Source organism: Spermophilus citellus (assembly GCF_964194105.1).
Source record: "Spermophilus citellus genome assembly, chromosome: 4".
Classification (NCBI taxonomy): Eukaryota; Metazoa; Chordata; class Mammalia; order Rodentia; family Sciuridae; genus Spermophilus; species Spermophilus citellus.
This window is the reverse complement of record NC_138185.1, coordinates 164,484,760-164,498,667: the sequence shown is the minus strand read 5'-3', so window position 1 is coordinate 164,498,667 and position 13,908 is coordinate 164,484,760. Positions and strand designations below refer to the sequence as shown.

The window sequence follows — 13,908 nt, the reverse complement described above, 5'->3', positions numbered from 1 at the left end:
AGATTATGCTAAGTGAAGCTAGCCAATCCTTAAAAAACAAATGCCAAATGACTGCTTTGATATAAGGGGAATAACCAAGGACAGGGTAGGGACGAAGAGCTTGAGAAGAAGATTAACATTAAACAGGGATGAGAGGTGGGAGGGAAAGGGAGTGAGAAGGGAAATCGCATGGAAATGGAAGGTGATCCTCAGGGTTTTACAAAATTACATATAAGAGGAAATGAGGGGTAAGAGAAGAATAATACAAGTGGAAGAAATGATTTACAGTAGAGGGGGTAGAGAGAGAAATGGGGAGGGGAGGGGAGGGGGGATAGTAGAGAATAGGATAGACAGCAGAATACATCAGACACTAGAATGGCAATATGTAAATCAATGGAAGTGTAACTGATGTGATACAGCAATCTGTATACGGGGTAAAAATGGGAGTTCATAACCCACTTGAATCAAACTGTGAAATATGATATATTAAGAACTATGTAATGTTTTGAACGACCAACAATAAAAAAAAAAAAAGAAATAAAAAGGGCTAGGGGTATAGCTCAGTTGTAGACAGCCCTTGGGTTCAACCTAACAAAACAAACAGAATTTTAGTAGCTACAATTTCAATATTTAGAAAGATGCTGTTGGAGAGGATCTGAATGACATCTTTTCATAAGACAACCACTTTTTCAACAAACTGGGCTCCCATCACAGCCTCTGCCTACTCTGAATAAATGGACCCAAGTGTTTTCCATGCCTCTTCTCCTGGACCACCCATTTTTCAATGCTCAACTCAAGTCCCCTCCTCCTTGAGATTGTCTCTGTGTCCTCCTCTCCTCATGTGCACAAAGCATACTAGATATGTTTCTTTCATAAGCCTTACCTCATTGTACCAGAATTCAGAGATCAACAAACAGTGGTACAAGGGCTGGTGTGATCTTTACAAATAAAAGTTTCAATAGAGCCACAACCATGCTCATTTGTTCATGAACCATCTATGGCTGCTTTCGTGCTACAATGGCAGAGTTGAGTAGAAACTACATATCTGACAAAGCCCAAGATATTTATTATCTGGCCTTTTACAGAAAAAGCTTGCCTGACCCTTCTTAGATTTCTGAACTTCTAACTACTTAAGGACAGAAATCTAGTAGATACTCAACAAATGGGTGCTGAAGGCAAAAACTAGCTTTCACTTCTATAAATTTTAATGTGATATTTTATAAGTTGTGGCATTTAATTACTTCCTAGCCAAAAAGATATTTTAAAATGGAAATAAAATATAATTTTTAGTCTGGTTTCAGGAAAATTATGCATATGCCTCTTTATAAATAAAATCTGTTCTTTACAAGTAAGACAGGTAAGTGCTAACTTGGGTGAGAGGTTAGGCTAAGAGTTTAGGTAAGAGTATGGGTTAGTGCTTGTTAAAGGCTATTGGTTATGCTATTATTTGTGAACAGATGCACAGTAATTTTTAAAGTCAATTATTTCTGGGGTGCCTATAGCTTTGAAACTAAATGCCAAGCCTAATTACAATAACTTCCAGAAGGCAGTTAACATAGACAACTGTATCAGAGTTTAGAAATATAAATCCTTCCAATCCTTTCTTAAATAAGATGTAGCTAAATAACCCTAGAATTCCATTTTTGGCATTGCCTTCAGAATCAAGTTACGAATCTTAAGTATTCCAGCTTTATATCTAAAATGGTATTGAATGAACTGATTATCTCACTTATTAAAGAGATTGGTACTGAGTAAATTTTTTATTTCTTCAAACTGAAACTACTTTCAGGAAGGCTTCTACCAAAACTGACAATTTCATTAAAGTATGCTGTACACACTGCAGATAAAGAAAAAGTCCCAACATTTTTAAAGCAATCACTCGGATAAGTATATAATTTCTTAAGTTATAATTGTGAAGGGGTTATTGATTTATCTTGATGGAAAATTTTGGCAAGAAAAACAGCAACATATAACAAATTTCTTGAAAGAAGTAGATTACAGGTTGAGACTTTTGTAAAAAGATCTGAGTGCTTAGCATTAAGTGGAATTTAACTTTATATAAGCATATGAAATACTTATTGGGTAATATACAATGGTAGATATTATTATGGCTTTGTTAGAATTCACACACACACACACACACACACACACACACACACACACACCCCAAAAACCAATCCCTTCAATTAAAAAACTTTAAAGAGTTATAATCACATGACAACTAGCAAAGTACATAAACAGATTAGTTAATGAATCCAAATATTAAATATTAATCTAACCATCCTTCCTTCTATTCTAAGACATGGAACTCAACCTAGCAAAATTTTACTTAAAATACTATCTTAAGTAAATATAGCTATTTACTTAAAATACATTAAGTTGTGAATATATGTTAACTCATTCATGCAAGAACTTCTAGGTTATTATTTCTGTTTCACAGGAAGTACTGGCTGATAATTCATTAGACAATTTATGTTCCACGTCACACTCCCTAATGCAAAGTACATTAAAAAATGGTGTTATCAGCAGATACTGCACATCAGCCATATACTTCTCATTCCACTAACAGAGTGTTCAGCAAATCATTATGGTTTCAATTCTTTCCCTAAATATTCATACAGGATTTCTTCCAGTAAATTCTATCAGTATAGGATGTAACCTTCCCATGTTATAAATATGCTAAATTCAATGTAATAGAATTAATTTACTCTTTGAAAAGATTCTACAGAACTTTTGCTTCAGACTAATAGGTACAGTACAAAGTATTCCCCAAATCAAACATTCAGGTAATCTGGCTTCATTTTTTTTTTTAAAGTGATTCCAGTTTTAATTTTTATATTGTTGGCCTTTGTTGACTGTTTTATATTTCTTAACTTCTATTCATAGCTTCTAACTGATTTTTGTATGTGAATTTTGAATTATTTTATTAGTTTTTTGGTGAAGTCTTTAGGGTTTTCCACATATTAGATCACTTCATCTGCAAACAGAGACCATTTTACTTCTTCCTTCTTAGATGCTTTTATCTCTTTTTCTTGCCTAATTGCTCTGGCCAGAGACTCCCTTATATTTTTGTTTATTTTATTTAATTGTAGAGCAAAATGACAGAGAAAGACACAGAAAATCATACCTTGCTAAAGAATATGATATATGGCATTCTTAGAAGAAGGTAAAAATTACCTGGGATCATCTTTGTTGAATCATTCCTGACAACAGCAGTTTTGATAATTAATCAGAGAGCTATGAATACAACACATTATTTAGGTCTTTCACCTGAAAGCTTGTCTTCGAACACAGATTTTAAAATCCAAAGAATTAAAAAGGTTTCAAATTTTAGCTCCACAGTAAACAAGCCACGCAATTTTCAAGTTCTTAAAACCTATTTGTATAGAAAGTTTTCTGACATGAAAGCTAAAGCTAATTATCATCTAATTCCAGTGATTTTAAAGGTATTATTATAGGAAAGTACTTGAGAGGTTCCTTTTTATATTAAGCAGCATTAAATAATGCTTACAAAGGTGTCAGAGTGCTTAGTTAACTCAGGATACAGAGCTCTGAAAAAAAATCTGTTAATTATCATAATTATAAGGTCTACAGAAGAACAAAACCAAAGGCTGCAATAACATGCAAACAAAGTCCTTTAAAGTATGGTAGTATTTAATTTTTGTAGCCTTTAAGTATTTGATTTCTGTGTGTTTTGTCCAGAATTCTTGTAGTAATCAGTGGGTGAATGAAGTTAAATTGGGTTCATTTCTTCTTGGCCAGCACCAGATATCTCCCTTTAAAAAGTAAAATATTAATATCAAAATGAATCATAGGATATATCTCAAACCCTTATTAAGGTGTAGGCATTCTCCCTCTCATACACATACACACATAAAACACCAAATTACCTGAAGAACTTAATTTCTCCAGTGTTTCCCAAACTTGTCTAATAAGAACCAAAGACATTTGTTGAAAATAAATATTCCCAGGCCCTTTCCCTGGAGATTTTAATTCAATGGTCTAGGCTGGGAGGGAGAAAGTTGCTTGTAAAATGTACCTCTTCCTCAAGGAACTTTTATTATCAGACAAGTTTAGACAAGTTTTCAACCACCATTCATAATTCTTTCTTAGTTTCAACATCAAGCAAAAACATTTTTAATGGTCTATTTAGTTATGTTCTGAATGTTCTCTAGTATACTAGGATGGTCATTTCTATAGTGAAGTAATCATATTCCTGAAAAATTCAAGATGATTCACTGGAATATGAAAGAAAAATATTGATTTTCTATAATATTTACTTTAAATCTCAAAACTTTTTCCTTTTTAAAAAATCTTTTTTTAGTTGTCAATGGACCTTTATTTTATGTATTTATATGTGGTGCTGAGAATCGAACTGAGTGCCTCACACATTGCTAGGCAAACGGTCTTATCACTGAGCCACAACCCTAGCCCCTCCTTATTTTTAAAATATATATATATATGTGTGTGTGTGTGTGTGTGTGTGTGTGTGTGTGTTTTGTGTGTATACATATTTAGTTTTTGATGGACCTTTATTTTATTCATTTATTTATACATGGTGCTGAGAATAGAACCCAGTGCCTCACACATCCTAGGCAAGTGCTCTACCACTGAGGTACAACCCTAGCCCACTTCAAAAGTTTTCTATTTTAGGAATATGTTTTATAATGTACACAGTAAATCGGTGCAACAGAGCATGTAAATAATTTTTCCCTCATGGTAGGATGTATAACAAAAAAAAGTAGAAACCACTGCTCTAGGGCTCCTGATTTACGATTGTTTCCCCTAAAGCTGACCAATCCTCAGCCTCTGTCCTATTTCACAACAAGACCCCCACAATCTTCATATATAATCTCTCTACCACTCTGGCTACCAAACACCATGATGCCCATATTCACTTCTCAGGAATAAAAGCACCATCATTCTAGAGAAAGGACACAGGGACACAGTTCTTTTCCTCTACCAAGAGCCAAAAAAGTATGTGTTATATTATCTTTAGAAAGAAACCTGGAAGATGCTTACCTCTTTATATTATTATTACTATTAGTAGTAGTAGTAGTAGTAGTAGTAGTGGTGGTATTGAACCCAGAGCCTTGTGCATACTAGGCAACTAGGCAAGCACTCTGTATCACTGGGCCACATCCCCAGGCCTTTTTATTTTGAGATAGGGTCTTGCTAAGCAGCCGAGGCAGGCCTTGAATTTTTGATCAAACTGCCTCAGCCTGCACAGCTGGGATTACAGGTGTGCACCACCATGCCCATTTCTTTACACTTTTCCTAATGTTGAGTAGATATCTAACTGGCATTTGAGGACTCAGTTCTCTTTTTTTTTTTTATTGTTGGTTGTTCAAAACATTACATAGTTCTTGACATATCATATTTCACATTTTGATTCAAGTGGGTTATGAACTCCCATTTTTACCCCGTATACAGATTGAAGAATCACATCAGTTACACTTCCATTGATTTACATATTGCCATACTAGTGCTGCTGTATTCTGCTGCCTTTCCTATCCTCTACTATCCCCCCTCACCTCCCCTCCCCTCTTCTCTCTCTACTCCCTCTACTGTAATTCATTTCTCCCCCTTGTATTATTTTTCCCTTTCCCCTCACTTCCTCTTGTATGTAATTTTGTATAACCATGAGGGTCTCCTTCCATTTCCATGCAATTTCCCTTCCCTCTCGCTTTCCCTCCCACCTCTTATCCCTGTTTAATGTTAATCTTCTTCTCATGCTCTTCGTCCCTACTCTGTTCTTAGTTACTCTCCTTATATCAAAGAAGACATTTGGCATTTGTTTTTTAGGGATTGGCTGGCTTCACTTAGCATAATCTGCTCTAATACCATTCATTTCCCTCCAAATTCTATGATTTTGTCATTTTTTAATGCAGAGTAATACTCCATTGTGTATAGATGCCACATTTTTTTTTATCCATTCATCTATTGAAGGGCATCTAGGTTGGTTCCACAGTCTTGCTATTGTGAATTGTGCTGCTATGAACATCGATGTAGCAGTGTCCCTGTAGCATGCTCTTATTAGGTTTTTAGGGAATAGACCAAGAAGGGGAATAGCTGGGTCAAATGGTGGTTCCATTCCCAGCTTTCCAAGAAATCTCCATACTGCTTTCCAAACTGGCTGCACCAATTTGCAGTCCCACCATCAATGAGCAAGTGTGCCCTTTTCCCCACATCCTCGCCAGCACTTGTTGTTGTTTGACTTCCTAATGGCTGCGAATCTTACTGGAGTGAGATGGTATCTTAGGGTGGTTTTGATTTGCATTTCTCTGACTGCTAGCGATGCTGAGTATTTTTTCATGTGCTTGTTGATTGATAGTATGTCCTCCTCTGAGAAGTGTCTGTTCAGGTCCTTGGCCCATCTGTTGATTGGGTTATTTGTTATCTTATTGTTTAATTTTTTGAGTTCTTTGTATACTCTGGATATTAGGGCTCTATCTGAAGTGTGAGGAGTAAAGATTTGTTCCCAGGATGTAGGCTCCCTATTTACCTCTCTTATTGTTTCTTTTGCTAAGAAAAAACTTTTTAGTTTGAGTAAGTCCCATTTGTTGATTCTAGTTATTAACTCTTGTGCTATGGGTGTCCTATTGAGGAATTTGAGGCCCGACCCCACGGTATGTAGATCGTAGTCAACTTTTTCTTCTATTAGACGCATAGTCTCTGATTTGATATCAAGCTCCTTGATCCACTTTGAGTTAACTTTTGTGCATGGCGAGAGAAAGGGATTCAGTTTCATTTTGATGCATATGGATTTCCAGTTTTCCTAGCACCATTTGTTGAAGATGCTATCCTTCCTCCATTGCATGCTTTTAGCCCCTTTATCAAATATAAGATAGTTGTAGTTTTGTGGATTGGTTTCTGTGTCCTCTATTCTGTACCATTGGTCCACCCGCCTGTTTTGGTACCAGTACCATGCTGTTTTTCTTACTATTGCTCTGTAGTATAGTTTGAAGTCTGGTAATGCTATACTGCCCGATTCACACTTCCTGCTTAGCATTGTTTTTGCTATTCTGGGTCTTTTGTTTTTCCATATGAATTTCATGATTGCTTTCTCTATTTCTACAAGAAATGCCGTTGGGATTTTGATTGGCATTGCATTAAACCTATAGAGAACTTTTGGTAATATCGCCATTTTGATGATGTTAGTTCTGCCTATCCATGAACAGGGTATATTTTTCCATCTTCTAAGGTCTTCTTCTATTTCTCTCTTTAGGGTTCTGTAGTTTTCATTGTATAAGTCTTTCACCTCTTTTGTTAGGTTGATTCCCAAGTATTTTATTTTTGGGGGGGATATAGTGAATGGAGTAGTTGTCCTCATTTCCTTTTCAGAGGATTTGTCGCTGATATACAGGAATGCATTTGATTTATGCGTGTTGATTTTATATCCTGCCACTTTGCTGAATTCATTTATTAGCTCTAATAGTTTCGTTGTAGACCCTTTTGGGTCTGCTAGGTATAGAATTATGTCATCTGCAAATAGTGATACTTTAAGTTCTTGTTTTCCTATTTTTATGCCTTTAATTTCTTTTGTCTGTCTAATTGCTTTGGCCAGTGTTTCGAGAACTATGTTGAACAGAAGTGGTGAGAGAGGGCATCCCTATCTTGTTCCAGATTTTAGAGGGAATGCCTTCAATTTTTCTCCATTCAGAATGATGCTAGCCTGAGGCTTAGCATAGATTGCTTTTACAATGTTGAGGTATGTTCCTGTTATCCCTAGTTTTTCTAGTGTTTTGAACATAAAGGGATGCTGTACTTTGTCGAATGCTTTTTCTGCATCTATCGAGATGATCATATGGTTCTTAATTTTAAGTCTATTGATGTGGTGAATAACATTTATTGATTTCCGTATATTGAACCAGCGTTGCATCCCAGGGATGAATCCTACTTGATCATGGTGTATAATTTTTTTGATATGTTTTTGATTCCGATTCGCCAGAATTTTATTGAGAATTTTTGCATCTAGGTTCATTAGAGATATTGGTCTGTAGTTTTCTTTCTTTGAAGTGTCTTTGTCTGGTTTAGGAATCAGGGTGATGTTGGCCTCGTAGAATGAATTTGGAAGTTCTCCCTCTTTTTCTATTTCCTGAAATAGCTTGAAAAGTATTGGTGTTAGTTCCTCTTTAAAGGTTTTGTAAAACTCTGCTGTATACCCATCCGGTCCTGGGCTTTTCTTAGTTGGTAGTCTTTTGATGGTTTCTTCTATTTCTTCAATTGATATTGGTCTGTTTAGGTTGTCTATATCCTCCTGACTCAATCTGGGCAGATCATATGACTTAAGAAATTTATCGATGCCTTCACTATCTTCTATTTTATTGGAGTATAAGGATTCAAAATAATTTCTGATTATCTTCTGTATTTCTGAAGTGTCTTTTGTGATGTTGCCTTTCTCATCCCGTATGCTAGTAATTTGAGTTCTCTGTCTTCTTCTCTTTGTTAGCATGGCTAGGGGTCTGTCGATTTTATTTATTTTTTCAAAGAACCAACTTTTAGTTTTGTCAATTTTTTCAATTGTTTCTTTTGTTTCAATTTCATTAATTTCAGCTCTGATTTTAATTATTTCTTGCCTTCTACTTCTTTTGCTGTTGTTTTGCTCTTCTTTTTCTAGGATTTTGAGATGAAGTATGAGATCATTTATTTGTTGGTTTTTTCTTTTTTTAAGGAATGAACTCCAAGCAATGAATTTTCCTCTTAGAACTGCTTTCAAGGTGTCCCATAGATTCCGATATGTTGTGTCTGTGTTTTCATTTAACTCTAAGAAGTTTTTAATTTCCTCCTTGATGTCTTCTATAACCCATTGATCATTCAGTAACCTATTGTTCATTCTCCAAGTGATCCATGATTTTTCCTTCCTTCTTTTACCGTTCATTTTCAGTTTCATTCCATTATGATCAGATAAGATGCATGGTATTATCTCTACTCCTTTATATTGTCTAAGAGTTGCCCTGTGACATAATATATGATCTATTTTTGAGAAGGATCCATGTGCTGCTGAGAAAAAAGTGTAACTGCTTGATGTTGGGTGGTATATTCTATATATGTCAATTAAGTCTAGGTTATTAATTGTGTTATTGAGTTCTATAGTTTCCTTATTTAACTTTTGTTTGGAAGATCTGTCCAGTGGTGAGAGAGGTGTGTTGAAGTCTCCCATGATTATTGTATGGTGGCCTATTAGACTCTTGAACTTGAGAAGAGTTTGCTTGATGAACATAGCTGCACCATTGTTTGGGGCATATATATTTATGATTGTTATGTCTTGTTGGTGTATGGTTCCCTTGAGCAGTATGTAGTGTCCCTCTTTATCCCTTTTGATTAACTTTGGCTTGAAATATATTTTATTTGATATGAGTATGGACACTCCTGCTTGTTTCCAAAGTCCATATGAGTGATATGATTTTTCCCAACCTTTCACCTTCAGTCTATGTATATCTTTTCCTATCAAATGCGTCTCCTGTAGGCAGCATATTGTTGGGTCTTGTTTTGTGATCCATTCAACTAGCCTGTGTCTCTTAATTGGTGAGTTTTAGCCATTAACATTTAGGGTTATTATTGAGATATGGTTTGTTCTTCCAGCCATATTTGTTTATTTATTTTACTAAACATGGTTTGTTTTCCTCTTTGATTATTTTCCCCCCTTTACTGTCCTACCTCCCACTGTTGGTTTTCATTGTTGTTTTCCATTTCCTCTTCCTGAAATGTTTTGCCAAGGATGTTTTGAAGAGATGGTTTTCTAGCTGCGAATTCTTTTAACTTTTGTTTATCGTGGAAGGTTTTAAATTCATCTTCCATCCTGAAGCTTAATTTCGCTGGATACACGATTCTTGGTTGGAATCCATTTTCTTTCAGTGTTTGAAATATGTTATTCCAGGATCTTCTAGCTTTCAGAGTCTGTGTTGAGAGATCAGCTGTTATCCTGATTGGTTTACCCCTAAATTTAATCTGCTTCCTTTCTCTTGTAGCTTTTAAAAGTCTCTCCTTATTCTGTATGTTGGGCATCTTCATTATAATGTGTCTAGGTGTGGATCTCTTATGATTTTGCACATTCGGCGTCCTGTAGGCTTGTAGGATTTGGGATTCTGTCTCATTCTTCAAGTCTGGGAAGTTTTCTCGTATTATTTCATTGAATAGATTGCTCATTCCTTTGGTTTGGACCTCTATACCTTCCTGTATCCCAATGACTCTTAAGTTTGGCTTCTTTATGTTGTCCCATATTTCTTGAATGTTCTGCTCATGGTTTCTTAACAGTCTTTCTGAGCTGTCTATGTTCTTTTCAAGTTGAAATACTTTGTCTTCATTGTCTGATGTTCTATCTTCTAAGTGTTCTACTCTGCTGGTAGTATTCTCAATTGATTTTTAAGTTGGTTTATTGCTTCCTGCATTTCTAGGATTTCTGTTTGTTTGTTTTTTATTACCTGTATCTCCCTGTATAGTTGATCTTTTGCTTCTTGGATTTGTTTATGTAATTCATTGTCTAAGTGATCTTTCATTGACTGATTTTGCTGTCTAATGTCTTCCTTGAGACTCCAGATCATCTGAAGTGTGTATATCCTGAATTCTTTATTTGACATTCCATCTGCTGCAGCTATTACCTCTTCTAATGTTGAGTTGACCTGCATTGCTTGTGGTCCTTTCTTTCCTTGTCGTTTCATACTGCTCACGTTTCTTTCTGCTTGGTGAAACTGTTGTGTTTTTGAAATTTTCCTCCTATATATTTATATTGCTCTTGTATAGTTGAAAAGTCTCCCTTGCAGGGCGGGGAGTGGCTGTTCTCCTCCTCCAGTTGGTGTGACGTGTCTACCACGCCCGCGGACCCCTGGGGCTATTCTGCCGGTAGGTCGCAGGTCTGCCTACCTTGCAGGCGCGGGCGGCGGCTCTGCTCTGCTCTTACACTAATTGGGGTGACGTGTGTACCACGCCGGGGGGTCGCTGGGCCTGTTCCGGGCGCGGGAGTCAGCTCTGCTCTGCCCCTACTCCAATTGGTGTGACGTGTCTACCACTCTGGCGGGTCGCTGGGCCTGTTCCGGGCGTGGGCGGTGGCTCTGCTCTACCCCTACTCCAATTGGTGTGACGTAACTACCACGCCGGCGGGCCATTGGGCCTGTTCAGGGTGCGGTCAGCGGCTCTGCTCTGCCCCTACTCCAATTGGGGTGACGTGACTACCATGCTGGCGGGCCTCTGGGCCTGTCCCGGGCGGCGGCTCTCCTTTGCCCCTCCTCCAATTGGTGTGACGTGTCTACCACGCCTGCGGACCGCTGGGCCTGTTGTGCCGGTCGGTCGCAGGTCTGCCTACCTTGTGGGCGCGGGTGGCGGCTCTGCTCTGCCCCTTCTCCAATTGGGGTGACGTGACTACCATGCCCGCGGGTCATTGGGTCTGTCCCGGATGCGGGCGGCGGCTCTGCTCTGCCTCTACTCCAATTGGTGTGACGTGTGTACCACGCCGGCAGGCCGCTGGGCCTGTTGTGCCGTTCGGTCGCAGGTCTGCCTACCTTGCAGGCTCGGGCGGCTGCTCTGCTCGGCTCCTACTGCAGTTGGGGTGAAGTGATACCACGCCGGCAGGTCGCTAGGCCTGTTCCGGGCACGGGCATCGGCTCTGCTCTGCCCCTACTCCAATTGGTGTGACGTGTCTACCACACCAGCAGGCCGCTGGGCCTGTTCCGCCGGTTGGTCGCACGTCTGCCTATCTTGCGGGCTCGGGCGGTGGCTCTGCTCGGCCCCTACTGCAGTTGGGATGAAGTGATACCATGCCGGCGGGTTGCTAGGCCTGTTCCGGGCGCGGGCGGCAGCTCTGCTCTGCCCCTACTCCAATTGGTGTGATGTGTCTACCATGCCGGCAGGCCACTGGGCCTGTCCCGCTGGTCAGTCGCAGGTATGCCTACCTTGCTGGCTCGGGCGGCGGCTCTGCTCGGCCTCCACTGCAGTTGGGGTGAAGCGACACCACGCCGGCGGGTCACTAGGCCTGTTCCGGGCACGGGTGGCGGCTCTGCTCTGCCCCTACTCCAATTGGTGGGACGTGTCTACCACGCCGGCGGGTCGCTAGGCCTGTTCCGGGTGCAGGCGGCAGCTCTGCTCTGCCCCTACTCCAATTGGTGTGACGTGTCTACCACGCCGGCAGGCCGCTGGGCCTGTCCCGCTGGTCGGTCGCAGGTCTGCCTACCTTGCGGGCTCGGGCGGCAGCTCTGCTCGGCCCCCACTGCAGTTGTGGTGAAGCGATACCACGTCGGCGGGTCACTAGGCCCCCTCCGGGCGTGGGCGGCGGCCCTGCTCTGCCCCTATTCCCATTGGTGTGACATGTCTACCACGCTGGCAGGCCGCTGGGCCCGTTCCGCCGATCAGCCGGTGGTCTACCTACCTTGTGGGCTCGGGCGGCAGCTCTCCTCAGCCCCCACCACAGTTGGGGTGAAGTGATACCACGCCGGTGGGTCGCTGGGGCTGTTCCGGACGCGGGCTGCAGCTCTGTTCTGCCCCTCTGGCCCCCACAGCACTCAGCAGGATCCAGACCGAGAAGAAGTCTCCGCGGGTTCCTCAGCCCTGGGTCAGAGCAGCTCCGGGAGCCAGAACCCGGCCGCTCTGGGCTCCATGCATGCTCTGATAGGAGCAGGCTCCAAGAAGCAGCCTCCACGGGCTCCTTAGCCCTGGGCCAGAGCAGTTCCGGGAGCCAGAACCTGGCCACTCTGGGCTCCGTGCATGCTCTGATAGGAGCAGGCTCCAAGAAGCAGCCTCCACGGGCTCCTTAGCCCTGGGCCAGAGCAGTTCCAGGAGCCAGAATTCGGCCGCCCCGGGCTCCGTGTATGTTCTGATAGGAGCAGGCCCCAAGAAGCAGTTTCCGCGGGTTCTTTAGCACTGCGCCTGAGTAATTTGTCTGTGAGACGCAGGCGAATGGCAGCCTGAAATTACCTGTTCTATGGTTGAATGAGCTGCGATCAGTCGAAAACAGGGATGATGGTCAACTCTCCAAGATGGTGGCTGCTGGCTTCCTCTGTGGTCTGACCGGTGGAGAACCGAACTGGACCACTTCCTTCCCCCGTTTCAAACCCAGAATTCAGCACTGTGTACCGTGATTTCACAGCTGGCAGGAGCCCACAGAATCCGCAACGCTGTATCTTTGTGTTGCTATCTCTTGCTTCCCAGCGTGTGCCGCAGATTCTAGCCACGGGGCAATTTGCTGAATAAGCGGCGTGACCCTCCATACGGACAAATCGCTCGCGTTTGAGCCCCTGTAGCTGATCCTCGTGCGATGAAAATCCTTCCACTAGGTTTTGGAGCACCCCAGTTTTGCTAGAAATTCCTAACAAGATAGTTTTTAGCTGTTCTAACTCATCATATTTCCGAACAGTGATGCGGTACACGGGAGTGATGCACTCCCTTCACCGCCATCTTCCCCTGTCCTCAGTTCTCTTACTTAGTTGTAATTTCAATCCTTCAGAGGTAACTATAAAGTTTCATGAGTATGATAATCTGATTTTACAGAGTCACAAATGTGAATCAAACAGACTTTTGAGGTGGTATGAAGACCAAATCACTTAGATGATGAGTACATCAAGCTAACCAAACTATACTGTTCTTTATACTCATTACTATGAAAGTCAGGAAAGGCTTCTTTTAATTTTTTAGTTATCCTCCTCAATTTGGTCTTCCCCAATTACAGACAAAGATTAATATAAATACAAATATGTATTTTTGAGTTAAAGATCACTAAAATCATGACCACTACCATGTGGGATTTGGGGAGTTTTTGAGTGGCACTGAAAATAACTATCAGGGATTGGGGTTGTAGCTCAGTAGTAGAGCACCTGTCAAGCACATGTGAGGAAATGGGTTTGATCCTCAGCACCACATGAACATAAGTAAATGAAATAAAGGTATTAAAAAAAGAAAAAGAACTGTCATAAAGGACTGGATGTTACTGATTACTGTAAT

At 40.7% G+C, this 13,908-nt stretch overlaps 1 protein-coding gene across 1 annotated transcript in view; it reads right to left on the bottom strand.

The window, feature by feature from the left end:
• Nucleotides 1-13,908, bottom strand: part of SLC39A9 (solute carrier family 39 member 9) — a 69,863-nt gene that overhangs the window by 29,809 nt on the left and 26,146 nt on the right. The window lies entirely within an intron of this gene.